Source organism: Drosophila sechellia, chromosome 2R (genome assembly GCF_004382195.2).
Source record: "Drosophila sechellia strain sech25 chromosome 2R, ASM438219v1, whole genome shotgun sequence".
Taxonomy (NCBI): domain Eukaryota; kingdom Metazoa; phylum Arthropoda; class Insecta; order Diptera; family Drosophilidae; genus Drosophila; species Drosophila sechellia.
Window position 1 is genome coordinate 10,126,573 of NC_045950.1, and position 13,583 is coordinate 10,140,155.

The 13,583-nt window shown below is 40.7% G+C and overlaps 1 protein-coding gene across 4 annotated transcripts in view; it reads left to right on the top strand.

Annotated features, from left to right (window-relative positions):
* The window catches only part of LOC6609083 (neurogenic protein mastermind), a 66,050-nt gene that overhangs the window by 20,479 nt on the left and 31,988 nt on the right, over positions 1-13,583 (top strand). The gene's annotated exons all lie outside the window — the stretch shown is intronic.

The window sequence follows — 13,583 nt, forward strand, 5'->3', positions numbered from 1 at the left end:
TGTCGACAATCCGTCAAGCGACTCCATCAGAGCTTGTAATTACCAGAGCCAGCTCGAACTCGAGATACTGATTCTCTGATTCAGAATCCGTCTCGGAGTTTCTATTTCTTTTATCTGGGCGACTTGAACGCGGAACGTGAGTTATTCCTCAACTGGCTACCGCAATTCCGCGATCTGTTCATTTCAGTTCGCTTAAGTTCGGTACGGTTCGGCGTGGATTGGAGTGGAAAAGTTTTTCCGCATCCGCCTGGCCAAGTCATTTGTACTACTACTGTGCACTGCGTAGCCAGCCAGCCCCTTCATTACCCATCAGCACGTAATTATTCATCGCTGACTGCTAGAGTTTGCTGATGATTTGTCCCCCTTCACTTGAATTCTTTTCATATGCAAAAAGTGGAATTGTCTTGCCCCCGGCTAAGGATGAGGATGCTCTCAGGAAAAACATTTGTACAAACATTAAGTCATTCAGAATGTTGCCATCTAATTAACTTATTAAATGCAGACATATTTTCTAGCATTCAGTTTGAACTAGTGCCTAATTTTTTGTAAAAATCTTTGTTAGATTTTCTTGTTTTGCAAATTGACAAACGGCCATTCCATGGATCCTCCAATAATTTGAATGATTTAATTGCTTTCTGATTTCGCTGTTGTTGGCCACTCACTCATCCGTTCCTTTGGCATCTCGCCAGAGAATTAATGATCGATGAAATGGACAGGGAGCGGTTAATCTAAGTTGGCTTTTCACTTTTCATTTCTTTTATTATTTCGCTGCTTTTACGGTTTTGGAAAACTTTTACTGATTGTTGCCGCCGCCTGCGGTTGCCGGTGAAAATCGCTGCAAATTGCGGCCGCCTGCAGCCAGCCGGTGCAACATGCAAAACAAGAAAGCAACATCGCCGTCAGCAACAAAAAAAAAATGCCCAGTCCAACATATTGTTTATAATGTGCGTTGTTGTTTGCGTTTTTGTTTTTTATTTGGGAAAGTCGCGTGTTGCAGTTTCTTCTTCAGCTTCTACACTGGCTGCACTTTTTCCCCCACTTTTTTTTTCGTTTCTATTTTGTTGTATTGCACTCATTGTTGCCAATTTTCACTTCACTTTGGGTCGTGTGGCATTTTCTGACAGCCGTCAGTCAGTACGTCAAAGTCTCGAAGCGCAGTCAACAAAACAAAAGTTGCATGAGCGATCTGGCCCGCCCCCCTTTTGGGCCGCCCACCGCCGGCACCACACCGATTTTCCCGCTTTTCCGACTCAACTCCACGCGCAGATTGTTGTTTGTTTCAAGTGCCTTTGCTACTGTTGTTGTTGTTGTTGTTGTTGTTGGTGATGATGTTTTCGTTGCTGTTGCATCTTGATTGACAAGTGACAACATATTATTGGCGTATCGTTGCAAGCTTAGATTATTTGTTGCTATTCTTGTTGTTGGCTTGTTGTGGTTGCATTGGCATTGTTTATCGCTCCTACGCCTCCGGCCGTGGGCGTGGCCTAAAAAGTTGCTTACAATAAGGCGAGCGGGTAATTTATATAAATAAAGGTAGTTAAGGTGAAATTCTACTATAAACATGAGAAAAACCCAGTGAAATTCTATAGGAGACCAGTTGGGTTACTCGTTTTGAATAGTAATTTACTATGTACTATATATTGTGTGCTCCAAAATAAACATTAAACATTCAAGATTTCAAAACCGATTGAAAATGCAATGATAAACTTTTTTCAAGTGCAAGTTCTAAATCCATTTAAAATTTTTGTGCCAATACATTTGTATATGTAGTATTTCGAAAGCTAGAAATATTTTAACAAAACACCTGAATACGTTTGCTTGTAAGTTTAAGAAAAAACTTTATTCATTGTCCTGGCACAATGTTTTATTTATTACACATTATTCCAAACTTTTCGCCATGCTTCCTTGTTCAACTTGTTGAAAATTTATGTATTTCAAACATTTTACACATTTTTGTTAAATGCATCATTTATCTTCGCCTTGCGCCATCGAACTCTGAGGGCCAGAGCGAAAATTGCCACACCCCCTTTTTCGTCGTTCCCCCACGCCCTACGCCCATGTTTTTCAGGGGTGGTGGGGTGTAGGGATTCACCTAACATTCTGCACCCTTTGCGTGCTCTGTCTTTTGGCCTAACGAAGATATGGAAAGGCTTGAGTGGGTTCAAAAAAAAAAAAAAAAAATGAAGAAAAGGGGGCTGTAAGTCGCAAAAAGCAGGGGCGCGGAAAGAGAAAGAGGGGGCAAAGGGGGAATGGACAGCGGCGCTACAGCCGTGGCTTCAACAAAATCGATTCCATTTCGACAAATGCGAGAAGGCAAACAGCCGAAAAAAAGCAAAGAAAACGGAATTGCAGACGGAAAACTGAATGCGGCCTGCACTTGACTACAGATGAGGGGGATACATGGATTGATATATGCAGTATATAGCAAATGATGTGCGGGATATATAGATATATAGCTGCCGGCATAAATTATTGCCGGGCTTAACGGGAATAATATTGTTGCAAAAGGCAATTCGTACGATTACTTATCATTTATTGCATCATCTTGGCCAATGAGTTGAAGCTCGGCCAAGATTTTTAAACGGAATGTGTCCCATTTTTTAAAATGTTAATTAAGCTATGATTAATATTGACATTTAATGGATTTCTGCAATATTTAGGTTTTCTTACAAATTATAATTTTCTACATCATTTAAATCATATGGGATTTCTAATAAATTTCTTAAAAATTATAATTTTCTACATCATTTAAGTTATATGGGATTTCTGATAAATTAAAAATATATTTTTCATTATATCAAATTCTATTTGCTTTCATATATATTTATTACAATATTTTTTAACCAGCATTTGAAGGATTTCTACTACTGTGCGTATTGCACAATGGGCCAAATTGCGTGTTTGTCACGCATTGCTCATTTCCACCGCAGTTAGAAGTTTGTGGTATATTGCAAATGCACCTCAAAGGCTTCTTTTCTGTGTGTGATATCCTTGTGCCTTGCACTGGGGTTCAAAAATAAAGCTAAATGAAAAGGATGTTCGGAAGGCAGTTGCCCTGCTCACACACACACACATGCAATGAATTTTGCATCTTTTATTTATTATGTTTGGCAAATTTCATTGCATATTAAAAATGCAATTTGCCTTCAAGAAGTGGAGCTTTTGCATCGCCTTCCTGCTTTCCTGCCATCCATACGACCATCCGGCCGTTTATCCTTTTGCCATCCTTCGAGTTTTTCGGGCCATCAAAGCTCTTTTGGCCCTGTGAGCTTTAAGTTCTTGAGTCTGGCTTTTGTCAATTGTCTTAAACATTTTAATTGCTTTACGTTTGTCGCTGCAAAGCTGTTGTTCTTATTGTTGTTGCTGTTGTTGCCGGGGCAAAAATAATAAACAAGAGAAAGGCGTAACAGAAAATGATGAAATGTTTGAGTAGGTGTGTGGGTGAGTGGGTGTGTGTGTGTGCGGTTTTGTCGAGTGGCTGGCTGCAGATTTTTAACCCTTAAATAATAATCGCCTGGTAATCGCACTTATTTTTTTTTCTTCGTTTTTATTTAGGGATTTTCATTAAGGTGGCCAGGGGAATTCTCTTTCTCGTTTTCCTTTTTTTTTGCGAGCCATCCACACATCATCAGCAAAACAACCAGGCGGAACTTCTTCCCCTTTTCGTCCTTTGCTTTTGCTGTTGCTCTTTCGCTTTGCCCTTTAAAATCGATAAACTCATTTTGAAGTTGTGCCCACACACACACACACACTCACATATTTGTGCCCGCTAGGAAAACACACAGATACACACGCTAGCTTGGGATACACTTTACTTACTTTTATTTTCAATAAGCCTACTTAACGCCCACATTAACATGTGGTCAGGATTATGAACATACTCAATCAGCGACATAAATATTCCTTAAAGTACATTGTATTTTGGCTAATTAAATTGATTTGAAATGAATGGCAGATGAAGAGAGTTGTTGTATATTCTCGATGAGCTGCAAATATTTGTGGAATCTTCAGCACTTGAACACTTTTCACTTCAAATGACCAGCTCGTTTCGATGGGAATACTTAACCCTTGAATGACGCCAGTCAGGCGCCATTCTGGGCTTCCTTTATGCACTTTGGCATCCACATCCATATCCATATCCACTTCCACATCCTCGTCCACGTCCGCGTCCTCGTCCTGTTCCTCGCCGGCATCCCAAAGGATGTCGAGGTCCCCGGGCTTGCATTCAATTTGTGTGTCGATTACATGAAATGAGCTCCGGCCCGCTTGGCCGGGAAATGGAAAAGCTGATGAAGAGCGGGTTTTATATGCAAAATTAAGCCAAACACGGCTCGTGTGTCAAAGGCAAATGTGCTCGATTGATTTGTCCGGCCATAAAAACAGTCCAGGGTATGCAATTGGAGCTGGGAAATTTGCAATGGTATTGGTAATGGTAATTGCATTTCGGAAAGATGATTTTCAAAGTTAGTTATGTTAATTACGGCATCGTTTTCAATCAATCCCATTACACTTTCATAAATGATTGAGTCCGTTTGGGTTATTGATACTTATGGACATACTTCTGTAGTGTTGCTAAATCTCTTACACTTCTATAAAGTTCTGTTATAAAGTGCTGTTCATCCCTGAAAGCTGTATATCACAGCAGTTTTTTTTCATCACAGTTTCGCCTACTTTCATCATGTTTGGCTCTTTCCGTTTTCCATAACCACCCCGCAAAATCAAACCACCCCCAACCCCCCGCTGGTTGGCTTGTGTCTATAACGTCCTGCCAATAACCATAACGATTATGTCCGTGCAACATGTGACATCAACAACATCATAACAGAGTCTAAAACGAAGCCAACACGCATTGATTGCTTGATGTTTTTCCCTTACCAAACCTTTTCATTTGCATTTTCTCTCCCTCTATTTAACGTTCATGAGATTCCGCTTTCAGTTTTCCACCTGCACTTTTCAATTTGCATGGGAAAACTGGCAGACCTAATACTCTAATGAGCTCCGTGTTGGTAGTGTACCCTGCAATTGCGATTAAACTCCATCTTCTGTGATGCCCACGCGACGTATACTTAATATATACGGCATATGGACAAATGCCTCTCGAAGTGATTAGCGTTTATGGCTAGCAGCCCGAATCCTGGAACAATGGCACTTGACCAATTCCATGGTGGGTAAACATAGGTTTACGGTGGGGTTTTTGGGTGGCGGCACTTTACGGGGATTTGTAGAACAGCAACGGCCAGCAGTAGCCGCTGGAAAAAAAAACATGTTGCATTACTTTACTGGAGCGGAAATGGCAAATTAACTGCACAAATACACGGCCACGTGTGTGCGTGAAAGCGTATTTGTATGCTCATTTATTCATTACACTGCATGCGCCCCTCACTTGACCCGCATCCAACCCCCCCACGGTCCCCCTCTTTCTACCGCCATTTCCATCTGCAACCCCCTTTCACCCATCTTATTGACTTAAAATGCGAAAAGTCGCTTTTGAGGCAGGGACAACGTTTACATAAGTGATGATATAGATATCGGCGTAGGTACAGTACGCATTGTACTTTATACACATATATCTGTGTAATTTTGTAGCAAAAATAAGTATTTTAAAGTAAGCTTTCTAGTTTTTTTAAAAGTGGACTTGGTTTGTAAAGTTTTAACCACAGAAATTCAATAAATATAAACTTAGCATGGCTTGTAAATCAACACTGTAAACTATAAACTGTATGCACTAAACTAAAGATAACTAATTGAACTACTTAATTATTTAAAAATAACATAAGTAGAAATATCAGTTAACTATCGCATTTTACAACACTTGCAATTTGTAGGAAAGAGCCACTTTACAGAACATTAAATTCTGTAAATCAACAAGAGTACAACTTGAATAAATCGTATTTTAAACTGCTTATATCACCAGACTTAATGTGTGTTACACTTAAATGCGATAAACCATTTCCACCATCATACTCGGTATGAGTTTTATCGCGCTCGTTGCGTCATTGAGTCGGCTTTTGTGTGCACTGTTGACGTTTTAAAATGTTAAAAATAAATGGGCATTTTACAAAAAATAAAAAAAACAAAGCGGCTGGCAAAAGACGAAAAGACGAAAAGGAGGCGCAACGTCATCGTCATCAATGTCAGCAGTGACGAAATGTTTGCAAATAAACAAAACTCGCCTCCAACAAATAGAAATGTTAAATGAATCGTGGATGTGAGACAATGAGTGTCCATCCGACATGTGGAAAAAGTTTACGTCTGACTGGTTTTTTTTTTCTGCCCAGGGTGATACATCATACACTGCGAGAAGCGAGAGGCGAAAAGCGCCGCCGCCGCCGGAAGTTCAAAAGGTGACAATGAGACAGCGAGGAAGGCACAGTCAGTGGAACGATTTAAAAAAAAGGGGGTTCAACGGCGTGGCAAGGGGACTTGCAACTGGACAATTGGCGGCAGAATTCACTTGAAGCAATTAAATTTATGAGATTGTTGATTTTGTGCCTTTGCGAAACTTTGTCGGCCGATGAAAGCCGAACAGCTGAGACAAAAGGCAAAAAGGGTTGCACCCCAAACCCCTCATCCATTTCGATTTGATTTTATTTCGTTTTTGCAGCCCATGTTTTGTATATATAAGCACATTCAGATAGCTATAAAATATCTTTGGTTCACATTTAAATCCGTAATTTCAATTCAACTTGTCGTGTTTACACACACAATGCATAATTTATAGAAATTTGTCTGCAGAGAGCGCAGTAGCGACAGAATCGGAGCAGCGGGACAGAGATGGCCATAGGCGAGCGAGCGGGACAGAGCGTGCGGTCTCATGTAACCTGAAGTATAGGAACGCACGGCGCGAGCACAGTGGATTAGAAAAGTTCGGAAAGGGGCTAAAAAAAAAAAGAAAAATTTACAAATTTTCCTGCACTTGAGAAAAGAAAAATAAACAGACTATTAGACTCAGAAAAAGTTCCTTTTAACTCTTAATCAGAAGTCATGGAAACTAGTAGATAAATCATCTTATAAATGGCCTACCTTTCATATTAATATTAATAATGACTGAAAGTTCTCTGTATATTTAAACATTTGATATTCCCTATCCATATTATATATGAATGTTCCAATTGTATCTGAGTATCTGCTGGCTTGGCTTGCTTAATATTTTAAAGCACCTTTTTTGGGGTTGCAACCTTTTTTGCGGATACTGTGTGTCCATGGGGCACCGAGCCGTCGTGGCACGCAGTCTCTTTCAGTCAGTCAGTCGGCAATCAGCCCGCTCGGCTAGCCCCTTCGACGACCTCCTGCGAACCGGCGCCCATGCCCCAGTGCCATCCCCACTGCCTCACCCTCCTTCCTTCTCAAGTGTCGCATATGGCAGGCAACGTGTGCCCGCTCCCCTTTCTCCGCAATTCTTCCCATTTCTCCACCCCCTTCTGCGCCTCTTCTCTTTGCTGTTGTTCGTTGGTTTTGAAGCTTCTGCAATGGGGCGCCTCTGTGGTTCTAAAGGGGGCGGAGAGGTGGCTAGTGAAAGCAAGGGGGGTGGGGGCGTGGCAGGTCGGTCCCCATATCAGAGTGAGTGCCTATACATGTATTATGGTGTGTATGCCGGTGTGTGTCTGTGTGTATTTGTGTTAAACTCAACGAAGCTTAAAAGCTTTGTTTGCACCATGAAAGACTTCAATATTTGTAGTCTGTATTCCTCCACTTGATTTCGCAGCCGATGGCATGTAGACCGAAAATACAGGCCTTTCTTTTTATTAGCTGCGATTGAATATCAAATTGGGTCTCGTTTTCAGTTCTCACATTGAGCAAAGGGTACTTTTAAGATGCGTACCATATATTTTACAGCAAATTACAACTAAAATCAAAGAAAACGCAACATTTAAAAACTTAATAAGACAATGATTTTAATTTGAGATGAATCAAAGAGCTAGCAAATTTAGTTTGGTTAATGTGACTCGTAGCCATAACTTAACGATTAGATTGATTTAGAATGTATTATTAAACTAACCTAGTTGTGGCCTATATACCTGCTAGTGTTTAACAATTTAAGCTCTTTACTTTGATTTAAAAATTAAGAATGAATTTGATTTATGCGCTTTTGAATGCAGTAGTAATTCCCCAGATTTCCATCAATGCTTGTGGTTGTTCCGAGGCCCTAAAAAAAAAAGTAAAACACCTAAACCCCCATATCCATTTGCATTTCGCATGTTTCCCCCCTCAACAAACTGTGCCACTCTATTGAGTGCCGCGCCCACTTTTCACGCACGCCCCTCCGCTTGGCAAGGAAAGCGAAAACGAACAAAATATGGGGTGAATAAAAAAAAAAAGAAGAAGATTGTTGAGGCAGCCACATAATCCACTTTTGCATCAGCCAAGCCAGCAGAGGCGGAGATGCATGCCCCCCTTTGCTGCAACGACGCCCCTGTTCTGGAGTGCCTTTTGTTGCTGCAGAGAAATATAAAAAATAATTGGAAGTCGCTTGCAACGATGTTGTCGCTCTCGTCAGCCTCGCCGTTGACGTTTTGCTTGTTAGCTGCACACTCTCTCTTCTCAGTTTTCCTCGCATTTCCCCATTTCCCCAAACCCCAAACCCCATCCACATCCCCATTTTCCGGCCCCCTTCGCCGCCCCTTTCACTGTGCGGTTTCAATCTTTTTCCTGGGCTTCGCTTTTGATTTGACTTTTGTTTGCTGGTGATTAGGAGCTCAAGCAGGCAAAGGAGCAGGATTTGTTTAAACAATTTACAAATGCTTCATTGAGTTGCAAGTAGAGGCATTACGTGGGTGCTGAAATATGCTGCCTTCGGTTGCTCCCATTTTGGGAATTAAAGCTTAAACTAAGAGTCATTAGTAGTTTCGAGCTAAATATACCTAGATTTTCGGTTTTTATTTAGTTGCTTTACTTAACTTATTGCTTTAAGATAGTCTCTCGATTACATTCTCTCCTAATTTATGGTTTATAACCCCGTATTGAGGCAATTTTCAAACTCGTTGACATTTTGGCTTGACCCAAACGCCTTGTGTCCTGTCATCAGCAACTTTTGGATGTCCTGCTACATTAATAATTTTGATTGAGGCCCTTGGAACTTCACTGACTTCAACCCCCTTCGCTCCCCGTAATCGTTGTGTTATCCGCCGTGTTTTATCAACACTTTCGCCTCATCTTGGGCCATCGTCAGTGTCGTCATCATCATAATCATAACTATTATTATTAACGGCAGAGAAACGAGCCTATTTAGCGTCAACAAGAACAGAATCGTCTGCTACCCCTTGTGCAAAGATATATCCCTGCCTGCTATCCTGCCGCCGACAAAAATCCTCCCCAAGGGCTCGGCATCCGAAGGGAAAAAAAAAACAAATTTCCCACAAAACTTTAGCAGGCGATAAAAATTTGTCTACATTAGCTGAGAGAAAGAGCGAGGGAGCCGCACGTTGCACAGTTTTGTGGCATATGCCGCACGATAATGCACCGCACAAAAATTTGTGACTAAAAGTAATGCCGGTTAAGTTCGAAAATCTGTGAAAGAAAAAATCTCTTATTCATTAATTTCCTAAAATCAATTTCCAATTTACCAAATATATATAAAATCTATAACCAATCATAAAAAAGAAAAGGAATGTTTCTAGTTCGATTTTATGAGATACGTTTTCTGTAAAGAAAATTTAGATTCGTTGGCGTTTAAATGCAATATTAGTTTATTTCTCGCTGTGCATCCTTAGCTGGCTAATCCCCTTTCCTTTGGCAACTATCTATATCTGAAGTATTCTGTGTTTTGGTAACAATCTTAACGGTATTCGGCATTCGAGACAATCTCATCGGCCACCTTCGCTTCGTGTGTGGGTGCCATTTACATTTACAGGACAACAGTCGGTCTGCTGTCGGTCACCCCCTTACCCCCTACCCCCTTCCCCCCCGCTCCACTTACTGCCCCATCCAATCGCCACAATCCCCAACGCCCACTCTGTGCAATTTGTGGCCTGGCTTTAAGTTCCTGGCTTAAGTGCGCATGTCCTGGACATGGAGATTGTCGTCTGCCCGCTTTCCTTGCTCAATTATTGACGAAAAATTGTGAAATTTGCCAGCCTGGATATACTGTTAATTGCCTCCCACTACCGAATTTGTTACCCCAGCCAATGCGTAACTTCACCCTGCTCATAAAATCACCTCAATCTTCGCTGATCGAATTAACCGATTTTGTTGTTGTTATTCCGCAGTGCGTTGACATAAACAAACAAAAGTTCACACTGAGGCAAAATAAATAAATAGAGTGAAAATTGCATTTCGTTAAATGGCGACGTCGACGATGTCGCTTAATTGAATATCGCCCAACAACAAAGGCCAGAGCAATAACAACTATAGTTCTCCGCCAGCAGCAAATCCACTTGACGACAAGCAGCTAAGACAATTGCAGAAGGCGTGACAACCCTTTTCGCCTCGCCGCCACCCACTTTTCCGCCCGTCTTTGCACTATGCCTTCGTCATTGCATCAAAACAAAATTCAATTAAGTTGATTGCAAATCGTTGCCGTCAAAATGAAGACGAATAGAAACAACAGAAAAGGAACTGAAATGTATTTAACCTACGAGTAAAAAGAACATTTTTCGAATGCGTATACGTAATATTTTTAAACCATTTAGAAAAATACCAACCCACTTCGTGTATGGTCTTCTTTTTCTCAAATATATATTTTAGTTACTTTAGCTATATTTTTTATTATTTAATTTAGTTTGCATGCTATAGTTTTTCAATGGCCATATATCTTAATCACTTTTGTATACCATTTTTAAAGCGCCAACAGTTTTGCTCATTTTATTCTTTTAAACACAGCCCGTTTACCAAACAATTTCATTAACAGTTGGCCCTGTTAATTAAGGCTTTCCATTTATTCCCTCACACTAGTTTTGTCGTCCGTTTCCCCTTGCGGCTTGTTCGTGTCATCTATTGGCCAACTCTTCTTGACCGAGAGGCTAATTGGTATTGTCAGCACTGCCGCTGTCATTTAGCCAATATAATATTACTATTTTTTGCGCTGCGACCGAAATTTACATGGATATTCAAATTTAAAACAAAAAAAAAATATGTTCAACTAAGTAATTTATATTTAACCGAAAAAATGTTGTTTTTGTCACTGTGAATGATTTATTTAAACAATCCGCACGCGAATAAAAACTATTAATTAATTTACAAAACATATGTGAGGCTTTCAGTGCTTGACAACAGCAGCAGAAAATGCAATTTTCCGATATGGTTAGCCATCGCACCACACTGCGTATGTGTAATGTCACCTGACTTATTATGAACTTTGAGTGGCAAATAAACATTTTTTTTTTTAGATATACATAGGTGTCAAAAATTAATGTTGCATGAGCATTAAAAAATGCATAATAATTACAGATATTATTTTCGAAAATATTAAATTCAAACGCTTTTACACGATTTTTCCTTTCAAACATAGCTTGTTTACCTTTTCGAATTTTTGTGCACACAAATTGGACAAACTTTGGGTAATTGTACTTCTAATTGCTTTATTGCAGCTTTAATTGCTCGTTCTAAAAACGCTCGCTGTTAATTTACAGCTGTTATTTAGCAGCAGAGGGTGCGAGCGAGGTAGCAGCCCCCGGGTTAAACAGAGAGGGAAAGAGTCACTTAGTCAGGGCGATTGCTTGGCTTGTTTTTGTGATGTTTCCTTTGTTTTGTTTTGATTTGCTTTACCTCCGACTGTTTGTCTATGTTTTTTCCTCTCTATTTCCCTGCCCCGTTTTCTCTCGGCTTTCCACTCGGATCCCGAAACACCGAGAAAGACCCTTTGTAAATTTTAATGGCAAATCTGCTGCCATTTGCGGCACATTTCGCGTACAATTTTCATTTTTGTTATGCCCACATATTTATTTTCATGGCTTGTCCTAGGTGGTTGGGTGTTTTGGGGGGGGGGTGGCGTGTAGGCCCTGCGACCGCCTTTCCTATACACACGGAGAAATAATAGCAGTTTTTTTTGAACGCAAATCTTTCGCAGTCCTTGAAGTATGCAACAATTTATTTAATCTGGAAATGCAATTAAAGATCTAACGCATGTTCTGCTGATAACCCGAAACTTGATTATCAAATAGTTTTGTAAAACATATAATTTGAAAAATATTTCCTTGTTTTAAAACTGCACTATCAGGTTTTTCTCCGTGCACACCACATTGCTAAAGGGGCGCACTTTACATTTGTTGTTTATTTTGGCGTGAGCGTTGCCAGCCACGAGAGCATAGAAGACATGGCCACTGCGAGCGAGGAAGAGGCGAGAGCGCCAACGAGTGAGTGTGTGAGTAAAGTGGGGAGCCGGCAAGAGAAAGAGTGAGAGAGTGAGTGAATGCCGATGGCTCTCCTTATTGTTGCTGCTTTTGCTGCCGCTGTTGCTGGCATGCCATTTCCCGTTATCAGTGGCAGACTTTCTGCCAACCTGCTGTCTCACGCTGTAAGCGTCGGCGTTGACGTCGCCGTCACTGCCTCAGCCTCTGCCTCTGTCGTCGCTCAACGGTGACGCCACGAACGTCGCACAGTGGGTGTGAAATTCAGTTCGTTCGTATTTTGTCCAATTAATAAGGATATTATTTTCACTGTTTTGAATAATCAATAAAATGCTTACTGGTAACATTAAAACTATTAAACTATTGACTTTGCATAATTAGTAGTTTTTTAATAGAATTAAAATAATCAGCAGCTTAATTTGCATATACTGCCATTATTGATTTTTGAGTGCTAGAAAGTGAATCGCACGCCACTGTGCCTCATTTTGTGTTCCTCATTTTGGATTTTGTGCGCACGCCGTGCCAGCTAATTTTGGATTTTCTAAGCGAACGAGTGAAATATTTTTAGCTCCTCGACTGCGACGCAGCTGCACAGTCGACGCGGGCAGCGACGTCAACATGCAGATTTTTGCAATTGTTTGCCTTATTTGGCCGCTGACGTGATTTTGTTGTTGTTGTTGTTGCCGTTGGGCTTGCTGTATTTTTAGCCAGTTGATTAATCATTCTCATTGCGTTTACGCTGCATTTGTGGCTAATCAGTATTTTGTCTCTCTTTCTCTCGTTGCAGGTGAGTTTCCCCCTTGTTTGTTCCATCAACGCATTGTTGTACCGTGTAGATATGCATATTGTGCAGATTAAACCGTAAGTTAAGCTAAGTATCCGTGTATTAAGGAATCGCCATTACTGGAATGTTTGCATCATCGTCGAGTTATTCTGATAAGCCGAAGTCAAGATCACGGGTTACGTATACGCAGCGTGGGACAGCTCAGCGATTGAGCGTGCTTAGCCCTATTCTGAGTGGATTCTCGGGAATCCGCTAACATTCGAGATAAATCAGATTGGAATGAGTATAAATCAGATTTATAATTAGAATATCGTTTTATTGACATTCTGCTTAATATATTTCCATCTGGGCTTTACTTTTTATATCTAGTATGTTTAGAGGCCATCATTTTTCTCCCTGCACTGCATAATAATTTTGTCATTTGCGTAAACAATTCAATGTGCGTGTGTGTGAGTGCGCGAGTGAGTGAGTTATTAGAGGCCAAGTCAAGTCTGCGTAGCGCGAGTCTGTGCTCA